This window comes from Macrobrachium rosenbergii, chromosome 22 (genome assembly GCF_040412425.1).
Source record: "Macrobrachium rosenbergii isolate ZJJX-2024 chromosome 22, ASM4041242v1, whole genome shotgun sequence".
NCBI classification, from domain to species: domain Eukaryota; kingdom Metazoa; phylum Arthropoda; class Malacostraca; order Decapoda; family Palaemonidae; genus Macrobrachium; species Macrobrachium rosenbergii.
This window is the reverse complement of record NC_089762.1, coordinates 10,152,610-10,174,488: the sequence shown is the minus strand read 5'-3', so window position 1 is coordinate 10,174,488 and position 21,879 is coordinate 10,152,610. Positions and strand designations below refer to the sequence as shown.

General features: G+C 38.3%; 2 long non-coding RNA genes across 3 annotated transcripts in view; both read right to left on the bottom strand.

The window, feature by feature from the left end:
- LOC136850573 (uncharacterized) overlaps window positions 1-21,879 on the bottom strand; it is a 470,237-nt gene that overhangs the window by 397,367 nt on the left and 50,991 nt on the right. The gene's annotated exons all lie outside the window — the stretch shown is intronic.
- LOC136850572 (uncharacterized) lies at window positions 4,695-20,665 on the bottom strand. 2 transcript variants are annotated; one of them, XR_010856660.1, is made up of 4 exons: window positions 19,751-20,665; window positions 18,723-19,449; window positions 5,664-6,083; window positions 4,695-5,351 (listed from the first exon to the last, which is right to left on the bottom strand). It is a non-coding gene; the product is annotated as an uncharacterized lncRNA (long non-coding RNA). The 2 variants fall into 2 exon arrangements; XR_010856661.1 differs by having other exon boundaries at window positions 5,664-6,052.

Sequence of the window (21,879 nt, the reverse complement as noted above, 5' to 3'; positions counted from 1 at the left end):
AGGTTAGGTTCCAGAACCCCTCACGCTTAGTGAATTTTCGTGTAAGCTTGGCATGGTCTCTAAAAATGCTAATAAATGCTTATTTCTAAAGTTTAAACACTAAATATGACCCTAATCATGCTCCCAAATTATTAAGTTAACTTTTAAATGAAATTAAAAGTCACTGTAATTTCATTTAAAAGTTTGCTTAATACATTACCCTTAAAAAAAGAAATAAATGGTTGACATAAAAATTGAGCTGGAAGAGAATTTTCTCTCTCTCTCTCTCTTCCCCCTTCTGACCAATCTATTTTTAGAAGTCTTCCCAACCTCTTTTTAATAATTTCTTTATTCTACATCTCCTTCTCTTTGTTCTGGAATGCTTTTTCATGAAGAAACAGTGTTTTTTATTTTGACAAATACAACTCTTAGTCATTATGTCTCTATGTTTTAGAACGTATTTGCCACACTAGCGCATTTACACTTCGTAGACGGTACAGGTCAAATTAGATCAATTTAAACTATCCACTGTACAGGTAAAGACGTATAGAGAAATAATAAGTTGTAAAAATGTGTGAGCGCTAACTATGAAGAATGAGAGAGAGAGAGAGAGAGAGAGAGAGAGAGAGAGAGAGAGAGAGAGAGAGAGTGAGTGAAATTGTTTATGAATTATTATGTTAAATTATCTATGAATTATTACAGAGACAGAGAGAATAACATGAGAGAGAGAGAGAGAGAGAGAGAGATTGACTTGAAATATCAAGTTAAATTATCTATGATTATTAGAGAGAGAGAATAACATGAGAGAGAGAGAGAGAAAGTTATTCTTACATTAGATATCAAAGGTGGAAATTCTGTATGACACTAACTTTTAAATGAAATTAAAGTTACTGTAATTTCATTTAAAAGTTAGCTTAATACATTACCCTTAAAAAAGAAATGAATGGTTAATGTAAGAATATAGGAGCGTGTGAAGATTAGTATACCATTTCTCCCTCTCCTCCCACTCCACCTATCTATTTTTAGAAGTCTTCTCAAACTCGTTTTCAAAAACTTCTTTATTCTGTCTCTTTCTCTTTGTTCTGAAATGTTCTATGTTTTAGAACGGGGCATTTACAGTTTGTAAACGTACAGGTAAAATTAGATCAATTTAAAATTATCTACTGTACAGTTAAAGACATACAGAGAAACAGTAATACGTAGTGGAACGAAAGAGAGAGAGAGAGAGAGAGAGAGAGAGAGAGAGAGAGAGAGAGACATTGTCCTTACTCAAGAGATTGAAATTTTTATGAATTATAAGAGATTGAAATTTTTATGAATTATAAGGAGAGAGAGAGAGAGAGAGAGAGAGAGAGAGAGAGAGAGAGAGAGAGAGAAACATTTGACCACTGATCAGCAACACTCCCCCTTCTTGTCATGTTAAGTGACATGTCTGACAGCTTTTGCCTTCAACCTTACAAAAGATGAGGGAAAGAATTTGTTTGTTTGAAATAATACGAATTTTGTAATTACAGTTATATTATTATTATTATTATTATTATTATTATTATTATTATTATTATTATTTGAAAATTACTTATTATTAGGTAAAAAATTTATTTATCATACATAACAAATAAACATACCTGTATACATGTACCATAAATATTCTCTCATCTCAGTAAGAGAGAGAGAGAGATATATATATGTTATTACTTTTAATATTTAATATTATTTAATTTACGCATAAAAGCTTCAAAACTTATAATTTACATAAAAAATTAAACAAACACTTTTGCAGGGTTTCTCAGTGTTCGTGTGTCTGTGAAAAACTCATGTATGACAATTAGGTTCCAATGAAAAATTCGTGTGTCTGTGAGTTCGTGCAACTTGAATCGTGTAAGTTTGGGGTATTACTGTAATGTGCTCTTTCATGCCCAGTAGTTTTGATTAAAATACTTTCTCTCCAATTTTAATTACGGTCGCGTTTCATCCATGTTGCCGATGCAAGATAATTTAAAGCCATTAGCAGCTTGAACATTGTTTTCTCAGCTTCAGCTACAATATGCAGCTTAAATTTAGCAGTATATTTCCTTGCTGATCTTTAAAGCATACCGAATAAGGGTATATAATATAAAAATATATCAGTCCTATTCTACTTAACGTCATTTGTACTATAACTACGATAACAGTTTATTATTGTAAAATGGTTGAAATATAAGCAAAATGGCTTGTTATCTGATTCGGTGATAGCAAAACAACAGTTACTCGTTCAGTTGTTTATGGCTGTACGCATTTATGCAAGAGTATAACGTTACTAACAATACTTTTATCATTCTCTTTTACCTTTTTAACTAGAAGATGGGATAAAGAGATGGAGGAAAAGAAGTAATTTGGTCTCTCTCACTGCCTGATTGTACACTGCTGCCTGTGCCCGCACGAAATTTAAAAATATTTTATAAATATTGTCGTATTGGTATTAAATGCTTACCCCATTGCAAAATCGAATTATCGTAACTTGAGCACAACCTGAGTACCTGAGTATTTTAATAGTTTTATCACAAAAAGTGCTTTTAGTCATGAAAATGAAATGAAAATACAGTAATTTGTGAATATTTCTCAGTGAAAAATACCGTGAATGGGCGAATTTTCAGCAAATAATGTGTATATATGTTCCAAAGAGAAATCTGCGAATAGGAGAGTCTGCGAATCGTGAGACCGTGAATACGAGGGGTTTACTGTGTGTGTGTATATATATATATATATATATATATATATATATATATATATATATATATATATATATAAATATAATGTATATATATAAAATAGAAATATATCATTTTATAAATATAAACATGAGTGTATATATATATATATATATATATATATATATATATATATATATATATATATATATATATATATATATATATATATATATAATATATTATATATAAGTGAATGTTTGTATGTCTGTGTGCTATAGAAATCCACACTGCTTGACAGACCTAGACAAAATTTTGTATGCAGCCCCTGTGTCACCATAGGAAAGTTATAACTCCAAATCAAACCCCTACCCCGTGACTGACATACAAACACAGACAAAGCAAGTAAAAATTTCATTTTTACCGGTGCTGTCAAGTTTTCTTCAGTAGCTTTATGGGATAATGGTCACTTTTCACCTATTGCACCAGATTTTTTTCCAGGCGCTGTCAGATGCGTGGTAGCATGACAAATATGAATTGCCTCATTAATTCGTTTGTTTCTTCTTCGTTTTTACCATCGGAATTCGCTATTGTGACATTACAGTGACGTATTTCGTTATAATGATGCATTTCGCTATAAAGCCGGTTTAAATGAGGCCTGGAATAATCGAAATATCACGCTTGGACACTCCAGAAGTTGACAGTTGGAAGTAATTATTGTGCTAATTGGCAAAACACTTCACTGCATACAGAATTTGTTGCTTCTTTTCACATTGCTTGGAACTGATTATCTGGAAGATAATGACTGAAAATTCTACATATATATTTTATAGGAATGTAAATCATTACATTTGGAAACGTTTTCCGAAAGGCACTTGCAGGATCTGCATTTATGGAGGGTAAATATATACGATGCAAACAGGGATTAAATTAAGAAATGTCAACTGCTGCACTTCGAGGAACGTCGAAGAGCTCACAGCTTACACAACACTTCAATTTTTATCTCTTGCTGATGTAATCATATACAATAAGGAATAGTAGCCTATTCCCGTCATTTAGGAAAATAAAATTATTATTATGATTATATATTAGAATGATATATATTTATTTCTATCTTTTATCAACACATATTTATTCAAAACAATAAATGACTTGTTGCCTAACATTCCTCCAAGAAGGGAAAAATTTTGTTATATACATGACTACGTCATTACTAAAGGTACGAATTGACCAAGTTTATAGATGCGGTAATTTTTTTCTGACAATCCGAGTAACCTTATACTTATTGCTACGTTAATGGATTTGATGTCATTGTAAAGATAATGAGTTGTAATTTATCATGGTATGTTAAAAACGTCCCTAAAACCAATATAAAGAATATGTATCATGAGTTGAAGTTAGGTGTATAAGAAAGTGTTTTGCCACTTTTTTTCTTAAAACGATAAGGGTGGTGGAAAGAAGTAAAAAGGCACAACAGAGTAAAGACTAAACATTTCTCATTAGAAAAAGACGTCTATTCTCCTACAATATTAATGGATGAGTTTAAATTAGAACTAAGGGGTTGGTGCAGTTTTTATGAGTTCAACAGTGAATTTTACTTTCATTATAGTAACACATATCATAAAAAGACATCATTGGCCTAGGCCTATACCAAATTGTCTGTGTCACATGGGATATTGTTTTCAATTTTTATTGTATGATTTGGACTTATAACAGCCTACAAATATCATTGAAGAGTCTAACAGTGAGATGAATAACGTCTATACATAATTTATTCATATTCTGATCACAGCGTCTGAGAAATTTCATAAGTGAAATACAGCGGGAAAACTGTCATAAAAATTATGCTACCTTGTCAGTCAGTCAATAGATATTTAGGTAATACCATCAGCTCATCCATTCCGGAGAGTGGACTTTCTCCGCCCACAAACTGTTGTCTACAAGTAAGTTTTAACGGCAGCTTCGATGAACTGACAGAAGAAATGACAAGCAAACTTGATCGTGTATAATGGCCTAAGGTTGTTGAATTCTATGATAGTGAACGGGTGTGTTGAGAGAGAGAGAGAGAGAGAGAGAGAGAGAGAGAGAGAGAGAGAGAGAGAGAGAGAGAGAGAGAGTTTACTGAATGTCAGTCAGAGTTTTTCCAGGCAGCGCCAGGCTGATCAGCTAGTAGATATATTGTCCCGTTCATGCAGCCATGGGGATAAGGGATGGCTCTAATTATGACTTAGATAACGGCAACTGACTAAAAGGAAGCCTTTGCTCCGGTGAACAGAAAACTTTTTAAAAGTGACTATAGTCAAAATACCATCAAGATAAGGGTTTAAGGCAAACTTAGACTGTCCACTTAAAAAGTATAATTCACTAAAGTATCAGAAGACGAAATATTTACAGGAGCTATCAGTAGAGCTCCGTGGAACTATCCAAATTACTGTACTAAGATCACAATTACTAAGCACGAGTGCCACACAAGTGCAAGCACTATAACTATGCCTTCTTAGGCTAACACACTTCTCAAATATAGGATAGAATCCTTAGATAGTACAGGATGGGCTACAGCAAGCAAGACAGGGTTCCCTCTGGGGTTTCAGTATATCTTGACCGGATATGGCACCTGTAGTTTGCAGGAGGATGGTACCGTTGATCTACAGGTAATTTCACATAACAGGTACTCGCAACACAGATCTGCAAGAGCAGGGGTGTTGTAATATACGAAGGAATTTCAAGTGACAATTAACTTGGAATACATAAGAAAATAACAAAACACTGGTCTTCGACTCTGGTATTAGTAACTCACGGTATGTTAACACTTGTAGTCAAGCAAACGTAAAACTAATACTAGTATTCCAATATTGATAAATCAAACACCACAATCAAACATCACAAGAATCTCTGAGGGAGAATTTGAAGGGGTATGGATATGGAAATAAGAGAACAGGTGGAGAATTACGGTAGATACAATGGTGAGGCCGGACAAACAACTTCCAATCACATTACCTTAGTCCGTGGACAAGACTTGAGTAGATCAGAGCCAGTTTCCCATAGCAGGAGCATCAACAGAAGCTGTGTCGCGTACAGTTCCCCACCATAGAGGGGATTAGATGAAGCGGGAGGGCGCTGTTGGGCTACAGAGTCATCAACGCTCAAAGGTTAGTTAGGACCACCTTCAGAGTGACAGCATCAGAGAGACGTCTAGTGGGGACTTGATTGGAGTCCCTATCCAAATAAGCTTCTCGACAGGTAGACATCATAAGATACACTAGCAAAGGATGGTCTGTCAGAGCTTGTATTTATACTGCTAACGGTGGTCGTGTTTTGACAGTTCCCTCTTAATAGTCTCATCTATGGTTCTCGTCTTGGGGCACGCCGCTAATCCTGGCAGGCATCTGGAAAGGTTGTTGAAAGTCGGCTGATAAACTGTTCGAGGGAGAGAGAGGTTAATAACGAGATACTTAGAGTGGAGAGGCGAGGCTGAGTGGGAGGAGACGCAGGTGTGGGTCAGGTCTAGGAGGTGACCCTTAATGGCACGGCAGGTAGTTGAAAGAGAGCTCTCGTGACAAGATTGGCTGGGGGCTGCTTAACAATAACGGAAATGTGTGAAATCTCAAAGGTTCTTTTTAATGTGCAAAGGGCTGCTGATTTTCCCCTCAAGTGAGGATTATTATGGTTGGGTCAGGGGTTGGTAATGACTTAGGGTACAGTCACGAATTTATCTCCTCATTGGCACCTGGGTTGTCATTATTGGAAGGGCAAGGCATGGCAAAACGTCAAGTGAAGTTTACAAAAGCATCTAGTGCTTCTTTCAATTTATGTTATGTTATATTTTATATTGAAATATCAAGATGGGAAAAGCAAAATTCAAACGATAAAAAGAACTTTTGTAACACCTCCCCAATAAAGAAGATACTACACACCCCTTTTGGGTGTGAATGCCTAAAGCTTTTTTAGTATTGACAGACACGACTTAAATATAAAATCATGTCTGTGTGCAAGGTTTACTCTAGACAGTTCAAACTATGAGGCAGAAAACTGTGACTTATAGCAAACACAAATCATGAAAAGCAGCATTATTAATTCATTTACATCTTACTGTACTGCAGATTTGCCTCTTATATATTACATCTTACCTAAGGTAATCATAACATACAAATCCATTTTACTAATGATATATGGACTGTGGATGATCAGACAACCTTTGCCTGATTTCTACACACTTAAGCTTGTGCTAACCCATACACAAGGTAGTGCAACTGGTGACAGTGCAAAAAATAGGAAAAGAAAGCAGAAGATAGCGATAATGGGCCTAAAGGGGATTTAGCTAAGTTAAATATACTTGGGAAACACATCATAATTCACAAAATTTTGACCAGTAGGGAGTGACTTGATTGCCGTCACTGTAATAGGCATCAATCACTGGTAAATGTGAAAAACCTGACACGTCAGGTAGCTCTGATCATCAGAGGCCATACAGGACTCTCAGTATTAGCATTGACAGTGCCAGGGAATCTGGTACTTGGCACTCTGCATATCATTCAAGCAGAGCAGGTAATGTAACACAAAGTTAGTGGTAGACTACCAAGAGTCGTGCAATGAGTGTTACTGTAGGAACAGAAGAATTTACACGATGTCAAACGACAGGAAAGGAAATGACTTACATTTTACAAAGAGTTAGAGAAAGGAAGTGATTTGGCATCCAACTCTGGATTACGGTGCCAAATTACTTAGATAAAGTGAAGGGGGCACTGTGCCAGGTTGGCACCAGTGCCATGAGAACTCGATGGCTCTTGTAAGCTACCTGGGGATCCTACACTATTTACCTCTCTTCCTTGGGCCTCTCCTGGCTTGATGAGTTGATGGCACCATAGGAGTCGGGAACCCGAGTCCGAAGAGAGCGCGGGAGTGCCACCTCTTCAGGTTGCTGCAACAACCAGAGCAGGGGGGGTAGTTAACCCTTAAACGCCTACTGGACGTACCATACGTCGACTAAAATTGTCTGTTGGGTGTCAAGTGGACGTACCATACGTCGACTAAAAATGCTTTTTTTAAATATTCGCGGAAAAATAATTATAGGCCTAGTTTGCGAAAGGTTTTAAATCATGCGCCTTGAGGGATGCTGGGAGTTCACGGATCAAGCGGTTGTTTTGTTTATAAGCTTCACCCAGACGCGCATGTGCGAATTTCCTCCTTCCCGTATCAGAAAGCATCAGCGCCGCATCGTCCGAGAGCGATTTTTTGACGCATCCGTGTTTTGCAGAACTTTGGCGAGTGTATGCGTTTTTGTGAGGCAACAGGACGTTTGCAGAGATGTCCCAACGTCGTCAGGACCGTGAAAGGCGCATACTGCCTGTCGGTAGTGAGCGTGTGAGATGAGTTTTAGACTGGGATGCTGGAGAGGGACCAAGCACCCAAGATGACCCAGCTTCTCAACGCCGTGTTGTGCGGCCACGTGTGACCGAAGGGGACCAAGGACCACATCCCGTGCCTTTTACGACCCTAGGAGGCATCGGGGTGTCCTGAGGGGCATCCGTAAATTTTTTTTTTTTAATTTTTCCTTCGCTGAAAATCCTATCATTTCTTGAGTCACCTTGTCGTAATTTTTTCGCCGTTTTATATTATTCGTTACATAAAGTGTTATACATCAAAATGTGCGCAATTTCAAGTAGAATACAACGAAAAATAAATCATTCTTTTAGCTTTTAACAGTTTTTAAATATTTTCATTTCAATCACGATAACTGACAAAATTTTAACATTCGGTCAATTTTGACTCGACCGAAATGCTCGAAAAACGCAATCGTAAGCCAAAATTCTTACATTCTAGTAACAATCAATCATTTACCTTTATTCTGCAAAAAACGGAAAGTCTCCAGCACAATATTTCGATTTATGGTGAATTTTTGAAAAAAACTTTTTCCTTCGCTCCGCTGAAAATCCTAGCATTTCTTGAGTCACATTGTCGTAATTTTTTCGCCGTTTTATATTATTCGCTACATAAAGTGTTATGCATCAAAATGTGCGCAATTTCATGTAGAATACAACAAAAAATAAATCATTCTTTTAGCTTTTACCATTTTTTAAATATTTTCATATAAATAACGATAAATAGAAAAAATCAACCTTCGGTCAACTTTAACTCGATCGAAATGCTCGAAAAACGCAATCTTAAGCCAAAATTCTTACATTCTAGTAACAATCAATCCTTTACCTTCATTTTGCAACAAACGGAAAGTCTCTGGCACAATATTTAGATTTATGGTGAATTTTTGAAAAAAACTTTTTCCTTCAATCCGCGCGCGCGAACTCCGCTAAAAATCCTAGCATTTCTTGAGTCACCTTGTCGTAATATTTTCGCCGTTTTATATTATTCGTTACATAAAGTGTTATACATCAAAATGTGCGCAATGTCATGTAGAATACAACAAAAAATAAATCATGCTTTTAGCTTTTACCATTTTTGAAATATTTTCATATAAATAACGATAAATAGAAAAAAATCAACCTTCAGTCAACTTTAACTCGATCGAAATGGTAAAAAAATGCAATTGTAAGCTAAAAAAAACTTACAGTCTAATAATATTCAATCGATTTCCTTAATTTTGAAATAATTGGAAAGTCTCTAGCACAATATTTCGATTTATGGTGAATTTTGAAAAAACTTTTTTTACGTCCGCGTTACGAATTCATGCATCATTTTGTGATAATATTTTCTCTGTGTTGCTTTAATCGTTTTACAATCTGTTATATACCAAAATCATTGCAATTTAGTGTACAATACAACTAAAAAAAATTAACTCATTAGCGTTAACCGTTTTGCTTACAGCGCGATTTGTATACAATTATATACGAGTTTTTTTTTTTTGCTGTCATATATTCCAATATTTATATATGATAATGATATTTTTTTCATTTCTGATGGTTGCATACTAAACTTCAGGCAATGAGAAAAAAAGGAGCCAAAAATGAACTCTTAATCTTAAAAACTAAGCGTGTTGTGATTTTTTGAAAAAAACTTTTTTTCCGCTTCGGCGCTAGCTCCCGAACACCGCCAGCATACGGGAGACGTTTTTGTAAATAGGGCTTCGGCGTTTAAGGGTTAATTAGATTTATCAACTGCCAGCGCAAATCCTTAGGCTCCGCAATCAGCTGAGGTATGGAAGACAGTCCCACCAGGGCCTGTGCTTCTAAGGGCCGAGATGGCGAGGAAGGGAGCATTGTTGGTGTGGGAGGCTCACAGGTCACAATGACCAAGTCGGGCATGAGCTGTGAGGCCACACCTTTGGGTGAGCTTCCGCTGTGGTTGTGGGAATCCGGAAAGGGCTCGTGTGAACTTCGGGTTGGCTCTATGTCCGGCACTGGTAGTGGAGCCAAGCTGGGCGCAAAGAGTGGGGGCTGGATTGCGATCTCCTGAAGGGAAATCTATGTGGTGCTCTGGTTCTGTTATGAAAACAGGACCCAGCACAGGAATCAAATCTGGATTTGGCACTGGCACTGTCATCTTGGCAGGGCCATGCTTAGAGTTCAAAGTGGAATGTGGTTCAACATTCGGGAAGGAGGGAGCATGGCACTGCTCAGAGCATGTAAGTGGCACTGGTAGGGAGTTTGCGTCGGCTCTGGGATCTCCGGGAGGGGAATGGTTGTTGCTTGCTGGGACTGGTAATGGGGCCGGACCAGACACTGGAGGTAGATTGATTAGGGGCTCAATGTCCAAGTAGGATGGAGCAGGGCACTGCTCAGGGCATGCAGATGGCAGTGTCGTGTCACTGATTTCAAGAGGAGAGGGTTCCTCTTTGGTTATGCGAGGTGTTTGCAAATGAAGCCAAGATGGATCTGCAGGCTGCAAGTCTGCGGGGCCACCGAGGCCGGAAGTAAGAAAAGAGGGCCCAGTCAGCTCCTCAGGTTGCGAGGCTGGGGGCCGCCAGTCCTGAGTCGTTTAGGGGGGCTACTGTCACATTGTCCAACACTATCCATTTAGTGGACCCATGTGTCCTGACGATCGTCTGAACCATTTGGGCTTGGGAATATTGGGGGGCATCCCGCGCAGCATGCAGGTGCATGCCTGACCTTCTTGCAATCTTTGCAGGTGTCCTTGCAGTAATCCCTTTCGAAACCTGACCCAGTCAGGGTGATAGTAGGGCGCTGTTGGGGCCCAGAAGCAGCAGGTGTGTTCCCAAGCGGGGTACCTTTGCTTGCCCTGCTCGAATTGGTTTTCTGATTATTTCCCTGCTTGGTCGGGCAGTGATCAGCTTTGTGTCCAGCCTTCTTAAAGATACGACAGAGGAAAGGCTTTGGCGGAGGGCCATTTCTTGGCTGGGCGGTGGATGAGGTGTACCCTGCAGGACTGAGCTTCTTGTGTAAGGAGGTTAGGTGGGAGTGATGTGTCTCCTGCTTGTCGGCCAGCCAGCAACACTCAGCAATGGATGCGGGGCATCACTCATGCAGATATGTCACAAGGGCACTGGGGGCATAGTAGAAGAAATCCTCCATCTTCACACGCTCAACGACAGCATCGTAAGTCTTACCAGAGAGGGACTCCATCCATCTGTTGAAGTTCTTATCCTTGTAGTAGGTCCAGTCAGTCCAGGTCTGTACAGCATTCATTGGAAGATTATGCCAGCTCTCTCTCCACTTCCCCAGGGTGATCTCATAAGCCTTGGTTATGGCTCGCCTTTCAAGTATTAGATCTCCTTGCTCTTTGGCGGACAAGGACCGAAGAGTGATAAATCCTTTCCCTTGTATATGCTTATTTAAAATAAGTGCAATCTCAGCTGAGGTAGGCTGGTAATTCTGAGAAACTTGTTCAAAGTGATCGAGCCAGGTTTCTAGTTCTTCATCCGACCAGGCTTGGACAAGGCTGTTCACCCCTTGCAACACAGATGAGGGAACAGTGGAAGTGGGATTCTCAGCCCTGAACTTAGCAACCGCTAGTTCATGAGCTTGTTGGGCTTCTCTCTCTCTGATCTTTCTTGGTCCTCCTTGGCTTTTCTCTCCTGCTGGGCCTAGGCTACCTGAGCATCAACCCAGGTGGTAAGGGAGTCTGCAGAGGTTTCTCTCTAGCCTGAGTCCTTGGAAAACCTTGAAGTCCTCGACGTAAGTTGACGTGGTGGAGGGGCACCAGAACAGTTAGTTGTGTTCCAAGGAATGTGGAGGGGGAGTGCCAAATGAGGGTGGCACTCATAGTGATAAGCTTTGTTTTCTCAATTAATCCAACAACATGCAGAATGGCACCCAAGTGCGGTACTTCCAGAGTACGAAGTTCAGATTGAGGCACTCACTGGCACTCAAAAGGCTACAATCAGGGAAATCAAGTAACAGCCTACTTTGGATTTTGTTGGATTTGCTCAGTCGAGTGTGGTGGCACCAAAAGATGTGTAAGGTTTTGTCTCGCAAGATGTAGGTGCTATCACAGTGTGAAAGCAAGTCCTGCAGGACGCAAACAATCAGTTCAACAAAGCTCCAATTGGCACCCAAAGGTGCGTGAGCGGTTCTTGAAAGAAAGGAGCTGTGTTCCTAAGAACAAAGATGGCACTTCTCAAAATTGCATAACATGGTGGCACAATCAAGGTGTAGAAAGGTTCTCGAAAGAATGGGGCGTATCCAAAAGGACAGTGGTGGCACTTTTCCATAGTGTGTGACGTGGTAGCACACTCAAGGTGCGGAAAAGGTTCTCGAAAGAACGGAGGAGTGTACCTACGGACGGCGGTGGCACTTCTCCAAAGTGCGTAATGTGGGGGCTCTAAATGTGCGAACAGTGTTCGCAGACACTTAACAGGAGGCACCTCAAAAGACATGTAAGTGGTTCCTGAAAATGGGTGTAGTGTCTGTAAAAAAACCCATGTTATTTAATGCACTATGTACCTTAACTCTTGGGGCATTCTCCCTTAACTTTGGGAATATTGTATGTTTTGAATGTATTGCGCCAGAAGCTGAGAAGAGCACCATGTGTTTGGTTGTTGATACGATGTCGGAACAGTAACGGAAATAAAGTTGTTGCTGCTAAGATGCTGCTGTTATTACGCCATCCTCCATATATAAAGGCTATCACAAATGGCGACGAGGATAACCTGTGAAGAGACGTCTGCAACAAAGTTATGAGGTGTCAAGAGCCTGTTCATCCAGAAACCTGGTTTGTGTTGGAGCCGCCAAGTTTTCATAGAGCCAAGGCTGGACTACGGTACCCTTAGTTAGCCTACCCTACTGGATACGCGAGTACCTTCAGCCTAAGTTAGATTACTGATGACGATGGCTACCCCGCTACAGTTAACGCCCTTACCAGCATTTTCCCCTGAGGAGTCTGCAAATGTTTCCCAGAAGTGGGCAGACTGGAAGGAGTCTTTTTCATACTATATACAAGGTAGTGGTATAACAGAAGATGCCCAGATAAAAGCTATATTGCTTCACCAAGCAGGTATGGAAGTTCAGCGTATTTTTAGAACATTAACTGTTGCTGGTGATACTTTTGATGATGCAGTTGCAGCTTTGGATAACCATTTTATGCATAAAAAGAATGTTGCATATGAGAGGCATGTTTTCAGGCAAGCTTGCCAAGGTCCATCCGAAAGTATGGATGCTTACTTAACTAGGTTACAAAATTTGATTAAGTTGTGTGAGTACCCTGCAGCTGAGATAAATTTTAATTTAAGGGATCAGATCATAGAGAAGTGTTTTTCTAAGAAACTAAGAGTAAGGTTTTTAAGGGAAAGAAACCTAACTTTAGATAATATTGTGGAGATGGCAAGAGCTCGTGAAATGGCTGAGAGCCAGGCTAGGCAAATCGAAGAGGATTCTGTTAGGCCTAGGCCAGATAATCTTAAAGTGAATAAGTTACGTTATCAAGCCCATGGTAATGGTACATTTCAAGGAAAAAGAGGAGGAAGCGCAAGAAATTTTGTGCATTCTAATAGACTGAGAAATGGTAAGCCTAACTTTAGTGTAAATCAAAATTGTTGGCGATGTGGTCTGCAAGGTCATTGGCATAATGACTGTGTTGTTGCCGAAGGTGTGGTAAGATTGGACATTTGGCCTGTGTTTGCCGGTCCAACCTCAGTAGTGTTTCTCATACAAATTATGAGTCAGAACATAAGCCTAAAGCGTCAGTGTCACAACCTGGAATGAAAAAGTCCAGGGGAAGAAGTGGTAGTTCTGGAAATTATTCCAGAGGCCCCAGAGGTCATTCTGGGCCAAACCAGCATGTCAATGTTGTTAAAGATTCTCAGAGTGAAACTTTTTATGATGATGATGATGATGATCACTATGAGGATCATTATTTGTTTAATGTCAGAGGCATTTGTGAAACATCTGCTTTATTTAATTTTAATGTTAGTAACGTGCCAATTAAATTTATGATTGATTCAGGTGCTACTTGTAATGTTATTACTGCAAGTGATTTTGAGATGTTGAGTATGTATGTATGTTTAAGAAACTGTAATACGAATCTGTATCCTTATGGTGTCACAACTCCATTAAAGGTATGAGGAGAATTCAGCAGTAAGATTGAATCTCCATCGGGGAGAGTTTGTGTGGAGGCAGATTTTATTGTGGTAGAGAAAATGATGTCATTGATGTTAATTTACTTGGAAAAAATACTGCCATAGCACTAAATATGTTAAGGATTGGTGAGGATGTAAATGCAATAAATACTAGTACTGCATGTGATAAGTATTCCAGTTTGAAAGTTAAATATGAAACTTGCCCTCAGGTCTGGGTAAGTTGACTGATTTTTCATTGAAGTTACATGTTAACCCTAATGTGAAACCTGTAGCACAACCTATGAGAAGAATTCCTTTTAATATTAGGGGGCAAGTGGAAAAAACACTTGATGATTTGTTGGGTTTGGATATCATTGAGCCAGTACAGGGACCTACTGAATGGGTATCGGCTCCTGTATTTGTCCCAAAGCCTGGGAATTGTAAGGAATTGCGACTCTGTGTTGATATGAGAAGAGTCAATGAGGCTATTTTGAGAACTAGACATCCAATTCCTACTATTGATGAATTGTTGATTGATATGAATGGTGCTGTTGTTTTTTCTAAACTTGATTTGAATTGGGGTTTTCATCAAATTGAGTTAGACCCTGAGAGTAGATATTTAACCAGTTTTGTAACTCACAAAGGTTTGTTTAGGTACAAATGGTTGTTGTTTGGAGTTAACTGTGCTCCTGAGGTTTATCAACATATTTTACAACAAGTATTACATGATTGTGAAGGAGTTAAAGTGCTAGCAGATGACATAATTGTGTATGGTACTAATGTCAAAGAGCATGACAAAAGGCTGGAAAAGGTATTGGCAACATTGTGTAGTAGAAATCTAACTCTGAATCCAGATAAATGTAAATTTGGTATGGAAAAACTAGTATTTATGGGTCATGTTTTATCAAAGAGAGGCATTGAACCTACTGATGACAAAGTCAGAGCTGTAAACGAGGCTAAGAAGCCTAAAAATGTAAACGAGGTTAGGAGTTTCCTTGGTCTTGTAAATTACTGTGGAAGGTTTATAAATAATCTGTCTACTGTTGAAGAACCATTGAGAAGGTTAACTAGGAAGAATGTAATTTGGCATTGGGGAAGTGAACAGGAACATTCATTCAGGGAATTAAAAAGGAGACTTACTTCTGCTGAGAGCATGGCTTATTTTAATCCAGTATTACCTACTCAGGTAATTGTAGATGCTAGTCCAATTGGACTGGGAGCTATTTTAGTACAGAAACAGGATAATGGATGTTTCAAACCTGTTTTATGCCAGTAGATCTTTGACAGATGTTGAACGTCGGTACTCCCAGACAGAAAAAGAGGCACTTGCTGTTGTTTGGGTTTGTGAAAGGTTTAGATTGTATGTTTTAGGTATTCATTTTGAGTTAATTAGTGATCATAAGCCACTAGAGGTGATATATTCTCCTAAGTCAAAACCTCCTTTGCGTATTGAAAGGTGGGCTCTAAGACTGCAGCCTTTTGATTTTAAAGTAAGGTATAAACCTGGGAGGACTAATGCAGCTGATGCATTGTCGAGATTGCCTTTATCAGATATTCCTAAAAGTAATGTAGCTGAAGAATATGCTTACTTTATTGCCAAAAGTGCAACACCAGTAGCCTTAACTACTAAGGAAATTGAACAAGAGTCTGGTGTTGATGTTGAGTTGAGTAAGTCCGTAAGGCTATCAGAAATGGTGATTGGAATGAGGTTCCAGATTTTAAACATGTTAAAGATGAAGTATGTATTTTGGGATGTTTACTCTTAAGAGGTCAAAGAATAATAATACCTAAATCTTTAAGAAGGCAAATTCTTGACTTAGCTCATGAAGGCCATCAGGAATTGTAAAATGTAAAAGTAGACTAAGACAGAAAGTGTGGTGGCCAGGATTAGATAAAGAAGTGGAACATTATGTAAGAAATTGTAAAAAGCATGTTTGTTAATGAGTAGTAATAATAAGCCAGAACCCCTGAAGCCTACTCCTTTACCTGATAGGCCATGGCAACACATTGGTGTTGATATATGTGGACCTTTACCAACTGGTGAGAGTTTGTTAGTTGCTGTGGATTATTATTCTAGATGGTTTGAAGTAGGAATACTGTATTCGACTAGTACTACCAAGGTGGTAAGATGTCTTGATCATTGGTTTACATCTCATGGTTTACCAGAGCTCATTGTAACTGATAATGGTGTGCAGTTCACATCTGCAGAGTTTAAAGATTTTGTAAGGGTAAATGGTATTTGTCACAGAAAAGTAACACCTTATTCCCCTCAAGCTAATGGTGAAGTGGAGAGACAAAATAGGTCTATTATGAAAGCTATTAAAACAATTAGAGCTAAAGGGAAGGATTGGAGAAAAGAGTTAAATACTTTTCGTAAAGCTTACAGATCCACTCCACATACTGTAACTAATGTTAGTCCTGCTGAAATCATGTATGGTAGGAAAATTAGAACAAAATTGCCTGAAATGTGTTTAGATTACACTGGTTGTGATGATGAGACTAGAATAAGGGACCAAAAATGTAAAGAAAAGGGGAAAGAGTACTATGATAAGAAATTCTATGTAAAAGAGGGACCAGTAAGTAAAGGTGATTTAGTAGTTTTACAACAAAGTAAAGAAAATAAATTGTCACCAAATTTCTGTAGTGAACCTTATAGAGTCATTGAGAAAAAAGGTAATAGTGTTCAAGTTGAGAGTACTGAGGGAATACAAAGGAGGATGAATGTTGTCCATATGAAAAAAATTAATTTTGAAAATGAAAAAGTTAAGTTTGAGTTTTGGAATGATGGTAGTAATGATGTTGGTGAGTTCAGTGATATTAATGAATTCCATTTTAGATCTGACAATGATGAGTTTCATGTAAATAGTTCAGTGTCAGGTCAGGAACAGCCAAATGTTAATTCAAATGATAATGCTACATCTAGTAGACCTACACCAGGTGCTGATATTGTTGAAAGAAGGTCTACTAGGGTAAGGAAACCTCCTAGATGTTTGAATGACTATGTGAGGTAATGAAGTTTTGTGCATACAGTATGATGTCATTTGTGCTGAGTTGCTGTTGAGTGTAAAATGTTTTTCCTGTTGTTTTGTAAAGGAAGAGAGCCTTGATTTTTTTACATTGCTTTGTAGCATGCGTGTTGAGTTTGAATGCTCAATAAGGGAGGGATGTAGTGTCTGTAAAAAAACCCATTTTCTTTAATGCACTAAGTACCTTAACTCTTGGGGCATTCTCCCTTAATTTTGGGAACATTGTATGTTTTGAATGTATTGCGCCAGAAGCTGAGAAGAGCGCCATGTGTTTGTTTGTTGATACGATGTCGGAACAGTAACGGAAATAAAGTTGCTGCTGCTAAGATGCTGCTGTTATTACGCCATCCTCCATATATAAAGGCTATCACAATGGGGTTGGCACTCGCAAATGTGGAGGCAGGTGGGTCCTGGAGGACATTAGCAATGTTCAAAAGAACAAGTCAGTAAGCATATGGTTTCTTTCACAGACAATTCGCTGCTAAAGCATGAATTGTCATTCAATGGGGAGTCTCACAAGACTCGGCAAACACTTCACACAACGTGTATAAATTCTAACAGGAATATCTCAGCTGTCATGGGCATGCAAAAGCATGTAGGTTGGCTAGTTATTGAATAGGTTCGTACACAAATCAACCACTTGGCTAGTGTAAAGGAATGGTTCATAAATATTTGGTGGTATATGCACAAGTCAAAAGATATAGATAAATTCACACTGTTCTTGTAAGGTAGAGGATATAGAGTATCAGTCTCTCAAAATCATTAAAAGAGATTCCAGAAACACGTAATTATTTCCAAACAAACGAGCATCCTCACAGTCGGACTTGTAGCGAGCGAAAATAAAAAGGAAAGTAGAAGACTTTCATTTGGGATGTAAGCGAACTGTCAAAGTCACTGTCAATCGAGTCAATCTATCTGAGAAGGTTAAGTAAACAATAGGGGTCAATGAACTCTCAGCTTGACAGTTGGCCATGCATCGAAACAAGACTTCAGACTCTATTATGATTGCTCTAACACTTGTTGCCATATGAACATGGAAGGATATTCGTATATACATTAATTTGAATTATTTCCACTGCAGTATATTAACTAAATAGTTATAAAAATATCAATGATATGATAGACGAGATGGTTTTACATAACTTATGACGTGTTTAGAGAAATATATAAACTAGAAAAGATGATTTGACTCACTGGCTGAATGAATGGGTAAGTCTCTCATAGTATCTTGGACGGCTGACGCACGGTTGCCAGAAAGGATTTTCTTAGCGAGGAGGTTTACGTAATCTTTTACTGGGAACGTGCACTTTCCTGGGTTGTTAAATCATTAACACTAGGATCACTGCACTTCCTAAATACTTAGCAAAATAACTGAGACCCACAGTCTTGTAAATAACACTGCACTCACACTCGGTAAAGCTACAGTTAAGTGGTTGGTGGCAACTCCATCTCAAGGCTACAGAGTGAAACAGGAGAACAGCCTCGCGTGAAGCGCGGATTTTAAACACTCATGAATCACAAATTGAAAATTTTTAAAACATGAAATACTCAGAGAAGTGTACTTACTTGTTGTGTGCTGTGGTCAACGGATGCCAAACACAGGTTTTGCCATAGAAGTGTGTGGATCAGTAATGGGAACTCAGATTAGCCAGTCATAACTGATCTGCTAGTTGGCTAAGTCGTAAGGGGTTACGAATTTCAACTGAAAATTGATATTACCGCTTGCATCCAAGCTCTGGGGATCCTGGCAAGGTCGCGACTGTCATGTTCGCACAGCCATGGGGATAAGGGATGGCTCTATTTATAACTTAGGTAACGGCAACTGACTAAAAGGGGCTAGCTCCGGTGAACAGAAGAAAAGTTTTTAGCACTGACTATACTATAAATATCACCAAAATAAGGCTGTAAGGCAAACTTAGATTGTCCACTTAAAATGTATAATTCACTAAAGTATCAGAAGAGGAAATATTTACAGGAGCTATTAATAGCGCTCCATGGTATTATCCAAATTACTGTACTACAATCACAATCACTAAGCACGAGTGCCACACACGCACAATTGCTATAACTATGCATTCTTAGGTTAACACACTTTGCAAATATGGGATAGAATCCACACTTTGAAAATATGGGATAGAATCCATAGATAGTACAGGATGGGATACAGCAAGCAAGGCAGGGCTCCCACTGGGGTTTCAGGATACCTTGACCAGATATGGCACCTGTAGTTTGCAGGAAGATGGTACCGTTGGTCTACAGGTAATTTCACACAACAGGTACTCACAACATGGATCTGCAAGAGCAGGGGACGTGATATATGAAGGAATTTCAAGTGACAATTAACTTGGAATACATAAGAAAATAACAGAACAATGGTCTTCAACCCTAGTATTAATAACTCATGGTATGTTAACACTTACAGTCAAGGCAAATGCAAAACTAACTCTAGTATTCCAATATTGATAAATCAAACATCACAAGAATCTCTGAGGGAGAATTCGAAGGGATATGGATATGGAAATAGGAGAACAAGTGGAAAATTCAGATAAAAGATAAAATGGTGAGGCTGGACAAACAACTTCCAATCACGTTACCTTAGTCTGTGGACAAGACTTGAGTAGATCAGAGCCCGTTTCCCGTAGCAGGAGCATCAACGGAAGCTGTGTTGCATATAGTCCCCCACCAAAGAGGAATTAGATGAAGCGAAAGGGCGTTGTTGGGCTACAGAGTCATCAGCACTCAAAGGGCAAGACAGTTTAGTTAGGACCACCTTCAGAGTGACAGCATCAGAGAGATGTCTAGTGGGGACTCGATCAGAGTCCCTATCGAAACAGGCTTCTCGACAGGTACACGTCATAAGATACACTAGCAAAGGATGGTCCACTGGAGCTCGTATTTATACGGCAAACGGCTCTGACGGTGGTAGTATTTTGACAGCTCCCTCTTAAGAGGGTCATCTATTGTCCTCGTCTTGGGGCACGCCGCTAATCCTGGCAGGTATCTGGAAAGGTCGCTGAAAGTCGGCCGATAAAAGGTACAAGGGAGAGAGAGGTCAATAACAAGATACTTAGAGTGGAGAGGCGAGGCTGAGTGGGAAGAGAAGCAGGTGTGGGTCAGGTTTAGGAGGTGACCCTTAATGGTATGGCAGGTAGTTGAACGGAGGGGGAATTTCCTCACAAGATTGGCTGGGGACTGCTTAACAATATTGGAATTGTGTTAAATCTCAAAGGGTTCTTTTTATTGTGCAAAGGGCTACTGATTTTCCCCTCAGGCGAGGATTATTATGGTCGGGTTAGGGGTTGGTAATGACTTAGGGTACAGTCACGAATCTGTCTCCTCATTTGACACCTGGGTTGTCATTATTGGAAGGGCAAGGCATGGGAAAATGTCAAGTGAACTTTACAAAAACATCTAGTGCTTCTTTCAATTTATGTTATGTTATACTGAAATATCAAGATGGGAAAAGCAGAATACAGATGATAAAAAGGACATTTATAACTATATATACACACACATGCATATATATATATATATATATATATATATATATATATATATATATATATATATATATATATATATATATATATATATATATATATATATATATATATATATATATATATATATATATATATATATATATATATATATATATATATATATATATATATATATATATATATATATATATACATATATATATATATATATATATATATATATATATATATATATATATATATATATATATATATATATATATATATATATATATATATATATTAACTTTATCACATACACAATTGTATATATATATATATATATATATATATATATATATATATATATATATATATATATATATATATATATATATATATCATATCTTGATATATATATATATATATATATATATATATATATATATATATATATATATATATATATATATATATATATATATATATATATATATATATATATATATATATATATATATATATATATATTAACTTTATCACATACACAATTGTTCTGTGCATTAGTAGAATTACTAAAAGGACCTCATTCAAACTGGATGGTGTCTAATGGAGTATTTATTCAGAAAAAGTTACAAGCTTTCTTGGAAAACAGTCCACATTATCAAGTATCCATACAGTGACCAGACGCATAGTCCAGCTGTATTCATATGTGTGTGCTGGGTACTTTTAATCCTATAGTCGCCTGGCTCCTCCTGTGTGACCCCCACCCACTTGTGATCTTGGTCTTTCTCTGCCCCCTTCTTCTTCCAGATGTCCATTTTCCGTGCGTTCTCTTGCGTATTTCCTTCGTTTCCTTGCTACTGTGGAGTATACGAATTTTCTAGATATGCTGTCTTCAAAGTCATTTCCGGTGTTCCCTGCCATTGTGCTGTTGGCGCATGTTATGAAGGCATTCTCTACAACCAGTCTGGCCGTTTTGTTGGTGTTCCTGTACAGAAAACTCATATTTTCCCAGTCTATTTTATGGTAATTTTCCCAACAGTGTTTGGCAACTGCCAACATCTGATTATAATGCCTTATGTTCTGCAGGTGTTGTTTGCTTCGCTCTTTACATGATTTGCCAGTTTCGCCATAGTACCCATCTTCACAATCTAGACACGCTGCCATATATACCCAACCCCCTCTACCGACTTGGTAGGGGGAAGAGATTAGAGGGGTCCCTTTGGGGTTGGCTGCCG